The sequence below is a fragment of the Somniosus microcephalus genome, unplaced genomic scaffold (genome assembly GCF_052327205.1).
Source record: "Somniosus microcephalus isolate GS21.2 unplaced genomic scaffold, FLI_Smic_1.0 unresolved_chr9, whole genome shotgun sequence".
NCBI classification, from domain to species: domain Eukaryota; kingdom Metazoa; phylum Chordata; class Chondrichthyes; order Squaliformes; family Somniosidae; genus Somniosus; species Somniosus microcephalus.
This window is the reverse complement of record NW_028225187.1, coordinates 34,273,341-34,288,957: the sequence shown is the minus strand read 5'-3', so window position 1 is coordinate 34,288,957 and position 15,617 is coordinate 34,273,341. Positions and strand designations below refer to the sequence as shown.

Sequence of the window (15,617 nt, the reverse complement as noted above, 5' to 3'; positions counted from 1 at the left end):
CTACCATTCATCGTGTATTCCCTTGACTTGTTAGTCCTCGCAAAATGCATCACCTCACACTTTTCAAGGTTGTATTCCATTGCCACAGTTCTGCCCATCTAACCAACTGGTCTATATCATCCTGTAGCCTGAGGCTTCCCTCCTCGCTATTTACCACTCCATCAATTTTTTGTCATCTGTGAACTTACTGATCAAACCTCCTACGTTCATATATAAATCATTAATGTACACTACAATCAACAAAGGAACAAGCACCGATCCCTGTGGAACATCACTGGACAGAAACTTCCAGTCACAAAAACAACCTTCGGCAATCACCATCTGCCCCCTGCCACTAAGACAATTTTGGATCCAATGTGCCAAATTGTCTTGGATCCCATGGGTCCTTACCTTCTTGTACAGGCTCCCATGTGGGAGTTTGGCAAAAGCCTTACTGAAGTCCCTGTAGACTACATCAACTGCACTACCTTCATCCACACACCTAGTCAACCTCTCGAAAAATTCAATCAAATTGGTTAGACATGATCTCCCCCTGCCAAAGCCATGATTAATCCTGATTAATCCTTGCCTCTCCAAGTGGAGACTAATTCAGTCCCTCAAAATTGTTTCCAATAATTTCCCTACCACTGTTGTTAGGCTCACTGGCCTGTAATTCCCTGGTTTATCCCTACTACCCTTCTTGAACAATGGTACTATGTTAGCTGCTCTCGAGTCCTCTGGCACCTCCCCTGTGGCCAGGTAGGTTCTGAAAATTTGTGTCAGAGCCCCTGCAATCTCCTGCCTTGCCTCACACAGCAGCCTGGGTTACATCTCGTCTGGGGCTGGAGATGTATCCACTTTTAAGCCCGCTAAAATCGCAAGCACCTCCTCCCTCTCAATAGAGGAATAGGGGAAGTGCAAAGAGACCTGGGTGTCCTTGTGCCCCAGTCGCTGAAGGTAAGCATGCAGGTGCAGCAGGCAGTTAAGAAGCCAAATGGTATGTTGGCCTTCGCAGCAAGAGGGTTCGAGTACAAGAACAAGGATGTCTTGCTGCAGTTGTACAGGGCCTTGTTGAGACCGCACCTTGAGTATTGTGTGCAGTTTTGGTCTCCATACCTGAGGAAGGATGTTCTTGCCATGGAGGGAGTGCAGCAAAGATTCACCAGGCTGATACCTGGGATGGCAGGAATGACGTATGAGGAGAGATTGTGTCGATGGGGCTTATACTTACTGGAGTTTAGAAGATTGAGAGGGGATCTCATCGAAACCTATAAAATTCCGTCAGGCCTGGACAGACTGGATGCAGGAAGGATGTTTCTGATGGCCGGGGAGTCCAGAACCAGGGATCATTGTCTAAGGATAAGGGGTAAGCCATTTAGGACTGAAATGAGGAGGAATTTCTTCACCCAGAGAGTGGTGAACCTGTGGAATTCTAAAATGATTATGAAATGTGTTCACTGTAGTACTGTGGGGAAACGTGCCTGCCAATTTCCTCACAGCAAGGTCCCATAAACAGCAATGAGATAAATGATTCGATGATCTGTTTGAGGGCTGTGTGTTAACTGATCAATGTCACCAGAAGAGCTGGGGAGAAATGCCCTGCGCTTCTTTAACTAGTGCAGTGGGATCTGTTACCTCCTTGTGAGAGAGTGAACAGGACTTTGGTTCACCTCTCATCTGGAAGACAGCATCTCACAAAGTGCATCCCTCAAGTGCCAGGCTACATTATGTGCACAAGTGTGAGCCAGAGTTCTAGCAATGAGCCCAGGCTGACACTTCAGCGCAACGTTGAGGTTATCGTGGATCAGAATAATAAGCTCAGGCCAGTATCAATACAATCGTGCAAACTATTGAGTTCAACCGCTTGAAGACATATTAGTTAAACTCTAATTACAAAGTGCATAACAACATGAATTGTTCCTGGGATGAGCCAGGAATGAGGATCTGAAAGGCAGATGCAAGAAATGAAAGCTGTCAATTGAACCTTAATCCTGCAGATTTTCAGCGGTTCTGAGATTGTTGTTCATTACAAGAGTGTGGTTACGGTAGAGTTTCTCAGAAAACGCATCAATGAATTGGCGGAGATGAGCCATATCATAAGCACCAGTCCACCCTGATAGTCCAAGTACACTCCAATCTTCCTGGGCTTCACATTTAGCTTGAGGCTGAAGAATGTGCCCCTAGTTCATTTGTATTCCTCATCCACAACAATCAGTAATCAGTCTGAAAGAAAGACTTGCATTTATATAGCGCCTTTCAGGACCACCCGACGTCTCAATGCACTTTAAAGCCAATGAAGTACTTTTGGAGTGTAGTCACTGTTGTAATGTTTGAAACGCGGCAGCCAATTTTTGCAGAGCAAGCTCCCACAAACAGCAATGTGATAATGACCAGATAATGTTTTTTTGTGATGTGAATTGAAGGATAAATATTGGTCAGGACACCGGGAAAAACAGCCCAGCTCTTCTTTGAAGTGAGGCTTGAACCCACAACCTTCTGACCCAGAGGCGAATGTGCTACCAACTGAGCCACACCTGACAGTGTGGTGTCTGCACTGACTGCGCTGTTCCTACCTCATACACCATCCGTTCAAAGGACTTTAAAGCCAATCCCGCATTCCTCTGTGCAGTTTTTTCCAACTTCACCAACAGATTTTACTTTCTTGCCGTGGATCCCTCAGAACTCAGAATAAAAAGACATCAATGCCCCATCTTCGGGGTGTCAGAGTGTTCCTTCCTTTACTTTCCAAGTCTGACTTTGATCAGGTTCTTTGATAGTAAGAAATAACCATTCATTGTGATAAGATCCGAAGCCAAAGAGGTTGGAGCTGGGCTGATGCTGTGTCATTTGATTCCACACCATTAACTGTACACTTCCTGTGAATATCACCCGTGACTCATTGCCTTCCGCTAATTATCCTTTCTTATCAATTTTATTAATCTTCCCCTTCAAATAAGCATTTGCGTTCAACGTTTCAGCCTATCTTGTTCCATTTGTATCAGAGATATTGCCAATTCTTGTTCAGTAGACTTTCATTCTCTTGATTCTCTTGAAGATTTGCTTCCATTATTTCTATTATCTGCCCATCACATTTCTTGGACTATAGCAAAATACTGTAGATGCTGGAAATCCGAAATAACAACAGAAAGTGCTGGAAAAACTCAGCAGGCCAGGCAACATCCGTGGAGATAAAATACAGTCAACGTTTCGGGTCAAAAACCTTTGTCAAGACTAAAGAAGCACAGGAAATGAAATAGATTAAGAGGCCAGGCTGGGAGAGAACAAAAGAGAAGTGAAGAGACATTAAAAGGTATTCAAAACGAGACGAGATGGTGATAGGACTAGTGGAGACAAAAGACGGCTCTAGATTAGGTGTGAAATGCGCTGGCAGAATGGGAGACAGCTGCCATGTGGGAGAGAGAAAAACAAAGAAGGGGGGGGAAACCAAAACAAAGGTGTGAATAAAAATATAAGTAAAAATGTAATAGGGGCCGAGGTTCTGATCTGAAATTGTTGAACTCGATATTGAGTCCGGAAGGCTGTAAAGTGCCTAATCAGAAGATGAGGTGAAGTTCCTCGAGTTTACGGTGAGCTTCCGTGGAACAATGCAAGAGGCCAAGGACGGTGAGGTCGGAGTTGGAATGGAGCGGTGAATTAAAATGACAGGCGACCAGAAGCTCGGGGTCACCCTTACGGACGGAATGGAGGTGTTCCGCAAAGCGGTCTCCCAATCTGCGTTTGGTCTCCACAATGTAGAGGAGATCACATCGTGAGCAGCGAGTACAGTATACTAGATTGCAAGAAGTACAAGTAAATCGCTGTTTCACCTGGAAGGGGTGTTTGGGGCCCTAGACACATTTCCAGGACTCTTTGGTTAACAGTTGCTCTACTTTCATTGAGAATATGGTGTATTTATACATATCCGGATGTAATTTGGGCTTGCAGTCTGCTGGACTATTCCCTAACCTGTAAAACTTTATGTGTCTGTTCCTGTCCTACTTCTGTTTCTTGAGCAATTGATTCCTCCTCTGTGGGAACATCCGAGGAAGGTTTTATCTGAGCTCGCAGATCTCAATAGCCATAATCAGGAGGAATCGCTGGGTCCTCTGGCTCAGCTCATCTCTCCCACCAAGGCGCTTCACACAGCTCAATGTCTACTTCACAGAAATTATCAAGTTCTTCCTGATTCTCCTACATGTTCTGCTAAAATAAGTGTAAAGTGTTCAGTGCTGATTTGTCACTGTAACCTATATATTAGAGAGGGAATAGCATCAAAACAGACATAGCTGTCCTTTAAAAGAAATATAGTAGCAAAATATCTGCTCTGCAGGCAAGCAATATCTTCTGCAAACGTTTAAAAAAACACCCCTGAAACAGAAATTCAATCCAGGGACATAATGACCATGTTGTGTCTGTTGTGGCGGTCTGGAGAACACGTTTTGTCCAATGTTTCTTTTCCTGTATAAAAAAACAAACATATAATGACATTGGATTGACTTAGTAGAATTGAGGATGATTGATGCAAGTTGTATCCCTGCCTTGTCGAACTCCTGTAACATTGCTGATTGGGACATCTGTGGTCAGGGACACTGCCAGAACACACTCTATCAGGTCCCTGCCCACCTGTCCCTCTGGAGAAGTATAATAACAAAATTTACGGGTAACACCACATTGGGTATTGTAATTAAAACAGAGGAGGCCCACAACATATGCAGGAAGATATTAATAAACCTGCAGATTGGGCGTGTAATTGGCAAATAACGTTCTATATGTTTATATAGAAGTGTAAGGTGGCACGTTTATCACAGAATCACAGAATTACAGAAACCCCACAGTGCAGATAGAGGCCATTTCGGCCCATCGAGCCTGCACCGACACATATCCCACCCGATCCCCGTAACCCCTACACCAACACATATCCCACCCTATCCCCGTAACCCCACATATTTAATCCCCCTAACACTAAGGGTCAATTTTTTTTTATCATAGCCAATCAACCTAACCCGCACATCTTTGGACTGTGGGAGGAAACCGGAGCACCCGGAGGAAACCCACGCAAACACGGGGAGAATGTGCAAACTCCACACAGACAGTCACCCGAGGCCGGATTCGAACCCGGGTTTAGGTGGAAAGCATCAGGTGGCTACATACTCCATTGAAAATAAGTGCCTAAATGGGGTAGAAGAGCAGTGGAATCTGGGGGTACTTGTGTACAAATCAGTAAAAGTAGCGAAGCAGGTAAATAAGCCCATAAATAGCAAATAGACCATTTTGGTTAATTTCTACAAGGATAGAATTGAAAATCAGGGAAGATCTTGAGTATTGTGTGCAGTTCTGGTCGCCTTATCTGAGGAAGGATGTTCTTGCCATGGAGGGAGTGCAGCGAAGATTCACCAGGCTGATACCTGGGATGGCAGGAATGACGTAAGAGGAGACATTGGGTCGATTGGGCTTGTACTCGCTGGAGTTTAGAAGAATGCGAGGGGATCTCATTGAAACTTAGAAAATTCTAACAGGATTGGACAGACTAGATGCAGGAAGGATGTTCCTGATGGTCGGGGAGTCCAGAACCAGGGGTCACAGTCTAAGGATAAGGGGTAAGCCATATAGGACAGAGATGAGGAGGAATTCCTTCACCCAGAGAGTGGTGAACCTGTGGAATTCTCTACCACAGAAGGCAGTAGAGGCCAGTTCATTAAATATATTCAAGAAGGAGTTGGATATATTTCTTAAGGCTAAAGGCATCTAGGGATATGGGGAGAAAGCAGGGACAGGGTACTGAATTTGGATGATCAGCCATGATCTCATTGAATGGCGGAGCAGGCTCGAGGTGCCGAATGGCCTACTCCTGCTCCTATCTTCTATGTTTCTATGTTAACATTGTACTGCACCATGGTTAGAGTACACTTGGAATACTGTGAACAGTTCCAGTCTCCATATTATAAAATGCATACAGAGGTATGCAGAAGCTGCAAAAAATATTTACTAGAATCATACCACAATTGAGAGGTTATACCTATCAGGAATTATTCAACAGACATTGTCTCTTTACTCTGGAAAACAAAAGGCTGAGGGTTGAGCAGTTTTGCTAATATTGTGTTGAACCTGGGTTAGACCACACTTAGAATACTGTGAACAGTTCTGGTCTCCATATTATAAAAAGGATATAGAGGCACGGAGCAGGTAAAAATGAATTACTAGAATTATATCAGAACAGGAGTGTTTTAACTATCAGGAATGATTGAGCGGGCAGCGGTCTTTTTTTGAGAAGGGAGAACACTAGTGGTTGACCTGATAGAGGGCTTTGACATTATGAAAGGCGTTGATAGGTTAGCTGTTGAGAACATGTTTGCACTTACGGATGAGACCAGAACTATGGGCATGGATATAAGATAGTCACTGATAAATCCAATAAGCAATTCAGGAGAAACATCTTAATCAGGAGAGTGGTAAGAGGTGGAACTCGCAAGCGCAAGTAATGGTTGAGACCAACATCATCGAAGCATTTACAGAGATGCTAGATAAACACATGAGGGAGTAAGGTATAGAAGGATATGCTGATGGGGTTGATGAAGAAGGGTGGGATGAGGTTCGTGTGGAGCATAAACTCCGACATGGACCTGTTGGGCCGACTGACCTGATTCAGTGCTGTAAATGCTATGTAATACTGCCGAACTGGATATGTGGTGCCTTCTGCAAGGCTCTGTATTAGGTATAACAATGTAGGCATGCCCTTTCCGGAGAATTTTACAGAATAACTCAAAACATTCTAGACAAATCAAAAATTTGCAATTATATTTAATGCCTTACCTTTGGGCGGGTTAACATTCACGAAATGCTCAACAATGAATATCACCATCACAATGACCACGAAGGCACTGAGGCAGAGTCGGACTAAGGGCACCATGAGATATTGTTCTGTGGAAGAAGCAACGAGCATTGATAGTTCATTGTGTGCAAGTCTTAAATTAGTAATTAACGCTTCCAAATTCAACTGAAATTGAACATGAACGCTTGCTTTACTATTTACACAAAGACATTGTTAACACCCGCTGGCCATTCCTCTACTGCAACAAGAACAATACAATAATGACACATTATATTCAGGGTAATAATTGTAGGAGTTTAACATATTTTCCTTCAAAATGCTTAACGTGTTCCTTTAGAACTCATTTGCCAGAGTTCATGAATGGAGGGAATGCATTTACGACGTTCTTAAACATGGCCATTGAAGCAAGTACTGCTATTATTTGTCTGCAGTGAATCTTGTTGAATTTTACAGCTTGGTCAATGTTAATTCGGTTCGATTCGGTTCTCACTTATTCATACTCTTGTTGTAACATTGCATGCGTATGTCACAGTGAGAGTACTGGGGGCACAAAGGAAGGAATTAACGCTGTTAACTTGTTTTGCGCTGCAGTCGATGTCAGTTAATCCATGAATTAGATTCCCCGTGGCATTGTCAGTATTGCCCAGTCCTGTCAGTAGGAATGCGAGCTCTGTGAGGCAAATGGCAGATATTATTAAGTGATATTGGTGAATATATAATGCATCAGATTATCCTGATAAACTGATAAATTTTGAAATGCACTGTTCTATTCCGAAAGTCTGTTGTGCACTCAACGGATTTTTATTACTTAAGTAGAAGACATCATGTTTTATCATTTTGGGTCATGAATAACTATGCGTGAAGACCGGCACTCGTTGAATTGCAAACATTTACAGAGAGGTTGAAGAACATCTATCCACCCTAATCCCACACTCCAGCTCTTGGTCCGTAGCACTGTAGGTTACGGCACTTCAAGTGCATATCCAAGTACTTTTTCAAATGTGCTGAGGGTTCCTGCCTCTACCAGCCATTCAGGCAATGAGTTCCAGACCCTCTCCTCCCTCTGGGTGAAAGAAGTTATCCTCAACTCTCCTCTAATCCTTATACCAATTAGTTTAATTCCATGTCATAGAGTCATAGAGCTTTACAGCACAGAAAGAGGCCCTTCGGCCCATCGTGTCTGCGCCGTCCATCAATCCCTGTCCAGTCTAATCCCATTTTCCAGCATTTGGTCCATAGCCTTGTATGCAATGGCATTTCAAGTGCTCATCCAAATGCTTCTTGAATGTTGTGAGGGTTCCTGCCTCTACCACCCTTTCAGGCAGTGAGTTCCAGATTCCTACCACCCTCTGGGTGAAAATGTTCCTCCTCAAATCCCCTCTAAATCTCCTGCCCCTTACCCTGAATCTATGCCCCCTTTTTATTGACCCCCCTACTAAGGGGAAAAGTTCCTCTTTATCTACGCTATCTATGCCCCTCATCATTTTGTACACCTCAATCAGGTCCCCCCTCAGCCTTCTTTGCTCCAAGGAAAACAACCCCAGCCTGTTTAGCCTTTCTTCATAGCTGAGGCGCTCCATCCCAGGTTACATCCTGGTGAATCTTCTCTGCACCCTCTCCAAAGCAATCACATCCTTCCTATAGTGAGGGGACCAGAACGGCCCACAGTACTCCAGCTGTGGCCTCACCGGCGTTTTGTACAGCTCCATCATAACCTCCCTGCTCTTATATTCTATGCCTCGGCTAATGAAGGCAAGTATCCCATATGCCTTTTTAAACACCTTATCTACCTGTTCCGCTGCCTTCAGGGATCTATGTACATGTACACCAAGGTCCCTCTGACCCTCTGTACTTCCTAGGGTCCTACCACTCATTGTGTATTCCCTTGCCTTATTTGTCCGTCCAAAATGCATCGCCTCGCACTTTTCAGGGTTAAATTCCATTTGCCACTTTTCCGCCCATCTAACCAACCCGTTTTTATCGTCCTGTAGCCTGAGGCTTTCCTCCTCGCAATTTACCACCCCACCAATTTTCGTGTCATCTGCGAACTTACTGATCATACCTTTAACATTCTCATCCAAATCATTTATGTAGATCACAAACAGCAAGGGACCCAGCACCGATCCCTGAGGTACCCCACTGGACACAGGCTTCCAGTCACAAAAGCAACCTTCGACCATCACCCTCTGCCTCCTGCCACTCAGCCAGTTTAGGATCCAATGCGCCAAGGCACCCTGGATCCCATGGGCTCTTACCTTCTTGACCAGTCTCCTACGCGGGACTTTGTCAAAAGCATTACTGAAGTCCATGTAAACCACAACCACAGCATTTCCCTCATCCACACACCTAGTCACCCCCTCGAAAAATTCAATCAGATTTGTTATTGAACACTGACATGGATTTTTAGAAATCCCAAATAGTAGAAGCATAGCTTCATGGGTAAGAATAAGTAGTCAAGGCATTTCTGCCTGGCAACAACAGTCACAAATAAAGAGGCTTTGCATATGGCTCAGAAGTGAAGCATTGGCACCCTTCAGGAATTCAGGAAATGCAGCTTGCACACGAGACAACAGCGGAGACAGTTCAGACATGTTGACCGCAAGGTCTTCATGCTTTTGCAAGTTTAGATAAAACAGGTACAGAAGCGCCAACCACAAGAAATGGAACCTAGAGTTAAGTAAAACCACACGGGGCACAGTCAAACACAAATGCAGACATGTGGTTTTACGAAGGGTCACGAAATAAAACAACAGGTGATCATGTGACAATAAATATTATGTGACGCGAGTTAGGGAATCAGCCAATTAACAAATGTGCACGTGGGCTTTAGAGCCTGCCTCGGTATTTGTATGCTTAAATACCGGAGACCAAAGACAATCGGAGGGTCAGCCTGGAACGAGCTGCGGGAACTCTAAGCTGTACTCCCTGATCAGCCTATAGGTAACTCCGTGGACTGTTTGTAACGTACTGTTGAATAATTTTGTGTTTTCTGGGTTTTCAATAAAATGCTTGGCTATTTTACCATTTACAGACTAGTGTGCGGATTTAATTAATTTTATTTTGCAACAACAAACACTCTGCTAAGGGTATAGGTCCTTCCTATCCACTCTAGCTAGGCTCCTCAAAATGTTATACACCTCAATTAAGTCGTCCCTGAGCCTCCTCTATTCCAAAGAAAACAACACCAGCCTATCCAATCGTGCTGATCTCTTTGACAAAAAGTCCTATTGTCTCCTTCCTAAGCTCGCTGTCAGGTTTAGTCCCAATATGATCATGTGAAACGCCTTGTGACGTTATACAGCTTTAAAGGCACTATATATTGGACAGGTGCTACAGATAGACCTCTTGCTTTTTTTCGTGACACCTTCGACTTTCGGCAGCAAGGATGAAGCCAATGGAAGGCTTCCTTGTTTGGGGATGAATGGGAACATTCCTCGACATCTGAAAATCAAGCTGCTACAGGAAGGACTGAAAACCTTGGCAACAGCAGCAACTAGGGGAGTCCTCACACGGTTCCTGAGATGCCTTGGTCACTGAAAGTGATGTGAGAAGCATCATTTGGGACCGGGCAGACTAAACATTAAAAGGGAACTTTGAGAGTGGTGGCAACTGGGGTGAGTTTGCTACGATATGGAATCGATAATGTTTGGAATCTCTTGGCAATGGCCTCGGATATTAATTAGATGCACCGACTACGATTAGCCACAATTCAGTTGCTGTTTTGTGACGAAGTTGAGTTTGATCATGCATTGTCAAGGAGTCCAGATAAAGTATAATCACACACAGATCCGCAAACAGGAATGTGTGGGTACCAGTAGACGAGGCTCTGAGTCCAGATACAATACTTAGATCAAATTGTGCACAATTCGTCTTTAATTGTGTGGACCCGACTGATGAGCAAATAGTTGAATCACATTTGCACAACTCAGTATTCAAATCCATTCATCAGCTTTTCATTCATCCACCGATATAATGTAAACTGGACTGATTACTTCCTGAACCATTATCCTTGATAGGGAATTCCATATCTTCCACATCTCGCTATAAAGAGTTTGTTCTTGCTCTCTTAGAGTTAATATTGTAATTCAGTCCCCTTCGTTATTAATCATAACTATTGGGAATAGTTTGGTTTTATCGGTCTTCTCCCATTCTTTTATAATTGTAAAATTTTGCCTCATATCGCCCCGTAATGTTCATTGTTTCAATAAAGGAAGCCTCATTATTTCAAGGATTTTTTTATTCGTATTTGTGTTTCATCATACCTGGCAGTATCTGAGTGAATCAGAATTGTACCATAGAAACATAGAAACATAGAAGGTAGGAGCAGGAGTAGGCCATTCAGCCCCGCGAGCCTGTTCCATCATTCAATGAGATCATGGCTGATCATCCAAATTCAGTACCCTGTCCCTGCCTTATCTCCTTATCCCTTGATCCCTTTAGCCTTAAGAAATATATCCAACTCCTTCTTGAATACATTTAATGAATTGGACTCCACTGCCTTCTGTGGTAGAGAACTCCACAGGTTCACCACTCTCTGGGTGAAGAAATTCCTCCTCATCTCTGTCCTAAATGGCTTACCCCTTATCCTTAGGCTATGACCCCTGGTTCTGTACACCCCAGCCATCGGGAACATCCTTCCTGCATCTAGTCTGTCTAGTCCTGTTAGAATTTTTAATTTCAATGAGATCCCCTCTCATTCTTCTAAACTCCAGCGAGTGTAAGCCCAATCGACCCAATCTCTCCTCATACGTCATTCCTGCCATCCCAGTTATCAGCCTGGTGAATCGATGTTGCACTCCCTCCATGGCAAGAACATCCTTCCTCAGATAAGGCGTCCAAAACTGCACACAATCCTCAAGGTGTGGTCTCACCAAGGCCCTGTGCAACTGCAGCAAGATATCTGAAGTATGAATGTAATTCAATTTCTGATCCAATCCACTTGAAAGATTACTGGAAACTGTTTGGCTGTAAAAGTTTGGGATCAGCATTCGAAGTCAATCAGGCCTTGAAGTAAATGGAGTAGCGCCTAAGTGTACCTATTTATTTTGCACATATTATTGATCTTGGGCACAGCTCGCTTACTGCAGACAAATGGAAGATCTTCAGTTCACCCTATTAGGCAGCATTGAAGGTACACAGCCGGACACTCCCTGGTATGTGGGCTGTCTTCAGATAGTGATGGACAAAGTGGGTTGAAGATGAAATCGGGAGTTACCTGGAAATTCTACGCAATAAATAAAGAGAGTTAACTAACCCATCCAGCATTTATTTCGTGACCATTAATTGAGGATAACAGGTTTAGATTCTGCGGGCTATACAGCAGATTAAGTTTAAGACAATATATCAAAAACAGATCCCCAGTTAACTATAGCATGGAAATAAGTACACCTCAGTTCGATTTTAAAGGGATTTGGTCACCTATATTAACAAGATATGAGCGAAGGAGACAGACATTGAGATACAAGAACACACAACCTCGTTTTGAAATGTGTTGGTCCCTACCTTTCACCATAATCGGGACATCTTTACTGAATGGCGAATTCCTCGAACGTCCTGCGACCTCTGTTTGATATCGACAACTGTAATTTCCCACAGAGCCTTCACTTCGGGTATTTATGTTGAAGGTCACATTCCGCTCATCACCACTCACATTACGGGACTGTACAGGATTTCATTTGTGACCTTTGAACAAGAGAAATGTTCCCCCTCTGGAGCGAATGTCACCTTTGCAGGAAATGGCAACATTTTCCCCGTTTGAAACTGCACCGGAATCTGGGTCCATGTAGAAAGTCGGCTCCGGGAGTTCATCTGTATCAAAAATGCCATGTGAAGTTTTGTGTCAAAAGTCTACTCAATAACATATAAGGACACTTTTGCAAAGGTAGAACTAAATCTGTCGTCTTGCTTCCAATACATGCATCGCTTTTTGTTATTACTTACAAGGAAAGGACAGATGGAAAACAGGATGAACCAGAATGTGCTGATTCTATCTTTTATGTGAAGTATTTCCTTCAGCCTGTTTTTTTTCTGCTTTCAAAAAATAGAAATTGTTTAGCTGCTTATTGTCCATCCCCCTTCAATCAGCACAATCTGTAACTTTCTTTGACTCAACTCTTTAACTGGTCCTCCCATTCTCAGACCGATATTTCATACATCTGATTCTGGTGTCATGAGGTACTCGGTTAATTCGGCTTCTGGAAGGTTTTCATGTTTAGTTCATTCAGTACAAATCAAAGAAATGTGGTTGGTATCATTGGAGAGCGAACGGGAGAGAGAGAGAGAGTGAGAGACAGATTTCACTAAGCAACTGCCAGTGTTCAAGATTGAAGTAAGGCTTTGGAATATATTATTGCCATAATATAAACATCCTATCACACACCATTGCAAACTAAACAATGAGATGTTGATATACGAGAATTGTAAGCTTGTGTGCATAAAAAAACGTCTGAAGTACAGTGCATTGACTAGAAATTAATGAATGTTGATGTATGAAAAATGTAAATTTGTGTGGGTATGAATCGGCTGAGGGACTGTGCATTGACCGGAAACTACAGAATGATGAATTACGCGAAATGTCAACTTGTGTGGGTATGAATTGGCAGAAGGAAAATGCATTCACTGGAGGCTACCAAATAAGGCCAGGCCACGTCTAGTTTGATAAAATGAAAATTGTGAAAAAAGGAAGCATTTGTGTTAAATTTTCAGAAAATTAGAGACACCTATTTGAGTGTATGCCTACACTCGGAACTGCTGAGAAAACTCTGCCTGTGTTATACTGGGAGGAAATTATACTCTCTGTTTAGATTGCTGTTTATGGTAAAGTGGAAAAAATAATGTGATATATTACCATAACACTGAAGTCTTTACTACTCGACTGAAAAACAGAAGACTGTTTAAGAACAACAGATTCCTGTAAACTTTTAATACTTCAGGCTCTCATTTATGTTCCCTGATACTCACAGTGCAAACACTCTCAGTAATCAGAGCATTGATATTAGCATTCCTACACCCTATTGGCCTCCACCATTTCCTAAACGATACTGCCTCGTTAAAAACCAAGCATTTCATGCTGGTAATCGTTTTTTGGCATGCGTAGTTAAATTTTAAATAGGTTGTAAATGATCAAAATGCAAAATGGTGCTTGTGGTATCCAGTAGAGGGTGTGAATTTGCATGGTAGCCTCTCAAAATACAATTACACTTTTCTCCCAGGTAAAAACAGCATTAAGCATTAAACAGATATGTGGTCAACTTGGGGCAACCTATTGTCATTTACCATAAGCTATGCACTTAGTGTACTGCAAACAAAGCTTCTAGCACAGTGGCAAATGATAAATACATTATAAATTGGGTTACCAATTAAAATTTGGGATCTGCGTATTTATGTTGGGGCAGATTTAGCTCAAGGTGACCATTAAGAAATCCGCTCACACCATGTAAAGAGGTTGGGTTTGAAAAGGAACATCCAAAGTCCAATGTAACTGCAGCCCAAGTGTCCTTCAGTTCCACTGGATCGTTTCATTGCTGAGTAAGCACACATTGTTCTAATCCCATTGGGAGAATAGATTCTGTTAACATAACCTCGCATAATTAACTGAATAGGGTTGCTCGGATGTGAAGATCTCCATTGTCCATTCTCCGAGTGTAGACATTCACATGTGTAAATGTCATCATAGCCAAATACTGCGGTGAAATCTAAAGAGGTGTAACATCGTCCTTTCGGAGCTTTCAGTTCTCTGAAAAAACCGTTTTTTCGGTAATAACGGTTAATTGTGAAGGGACACTGAAAGCGACAAGTCATAGTTACTGTCTCTCCGTATAAAATGACTTCATATGGTGGATTCACAGAGAAGATTGGCTTCGGTAAGTCATCTGAGGAAAGCACAGTCCAAAGAGTTTAAACACCGAAAAGCTTCAATCAATTAACATCGATATCATTGTAATAACCTAAGTTCAACCTGTCCTTTACCAATGTATGCCCCCTCACTGAAATGGTAAAAGTGTCAGGAGATAGCTTGCCCTCTGCTTTCTAGATCATTGGAATTAATGTGCATTTTTTAAATTACTGTAACAGTAACATGATGTTTTAAATAACATAACAGGAAAGTGCAACTGCAGTCATTTTAAAAACTGGTAAATTAGGTGGATTTGCGCCTCCCATTAGCACCGACAGGGGCAGACCAGGTTGCTTTAACTGAACCCCACTCCCCGGTGGTCTAGCAGGGCCCCGATGTGCGCGGCTCTAGGGCCTAGAAATTCAGTGGCCTGCGCCACCAGTTTGCGCCCAAAGAGGGCTTTTGCGCCAGTGTGCAAACCTCTGGCGAAATTGAGCGGGGCGCTAATGGCGGCGTTAGACTGTAGCGCTGCGCCGCCACCGATGACATCATCGGTGTGCGCAGCACCCCGCTATCGCCCCGCTGGCCATATTTGGTAGCGGCCGCCTCCCCCGCACCGGCCGCAAACAGCGACCGGTACACAGGGGCCTACCTGTGGTGGTAGTGGCGCAATTTAAGGTGGAGGTGCGGGGCGGCCGCTTTTTCGGCGGCCGCCTGCCCGCACCTCCGTCCCCGGCCTCCTACACCCCCCCCCACGGCATTGCCGGCTGTTTCCAGAGAGCCCGGCACTTCTCCTTGGTGCCGGGCTCATTTGCCGGCACTCGTGAGCGGGGATCGCGCTGTTGCAGGCACCTCCCCCTTAAGGGTGCGAGGAAGGCCTGCAGTACTGCAGGCTGCTGTGCCGCAGCGGGTGGCGCTGCGGCACTTTGCACACCGATATTCAGTTTCAGTGCCCCAAGCGGGGCGCCAAAACCC

The 15,617-nt window shown here is 43.7% G+C and overlaps 1 pseudogene; it reads right to left on the bottom strand.

Annotated features, from left to right (window-relative positions):
• Positions 1–4,049: 4,049 nt before the first annotated feature.
• The window catches only part of LOC147085052 (uncharacterized), a 46,281-nt pseudogene continuing 34,713 nt past the window's right edge, over positions 4,050–15,617 (bottom strand).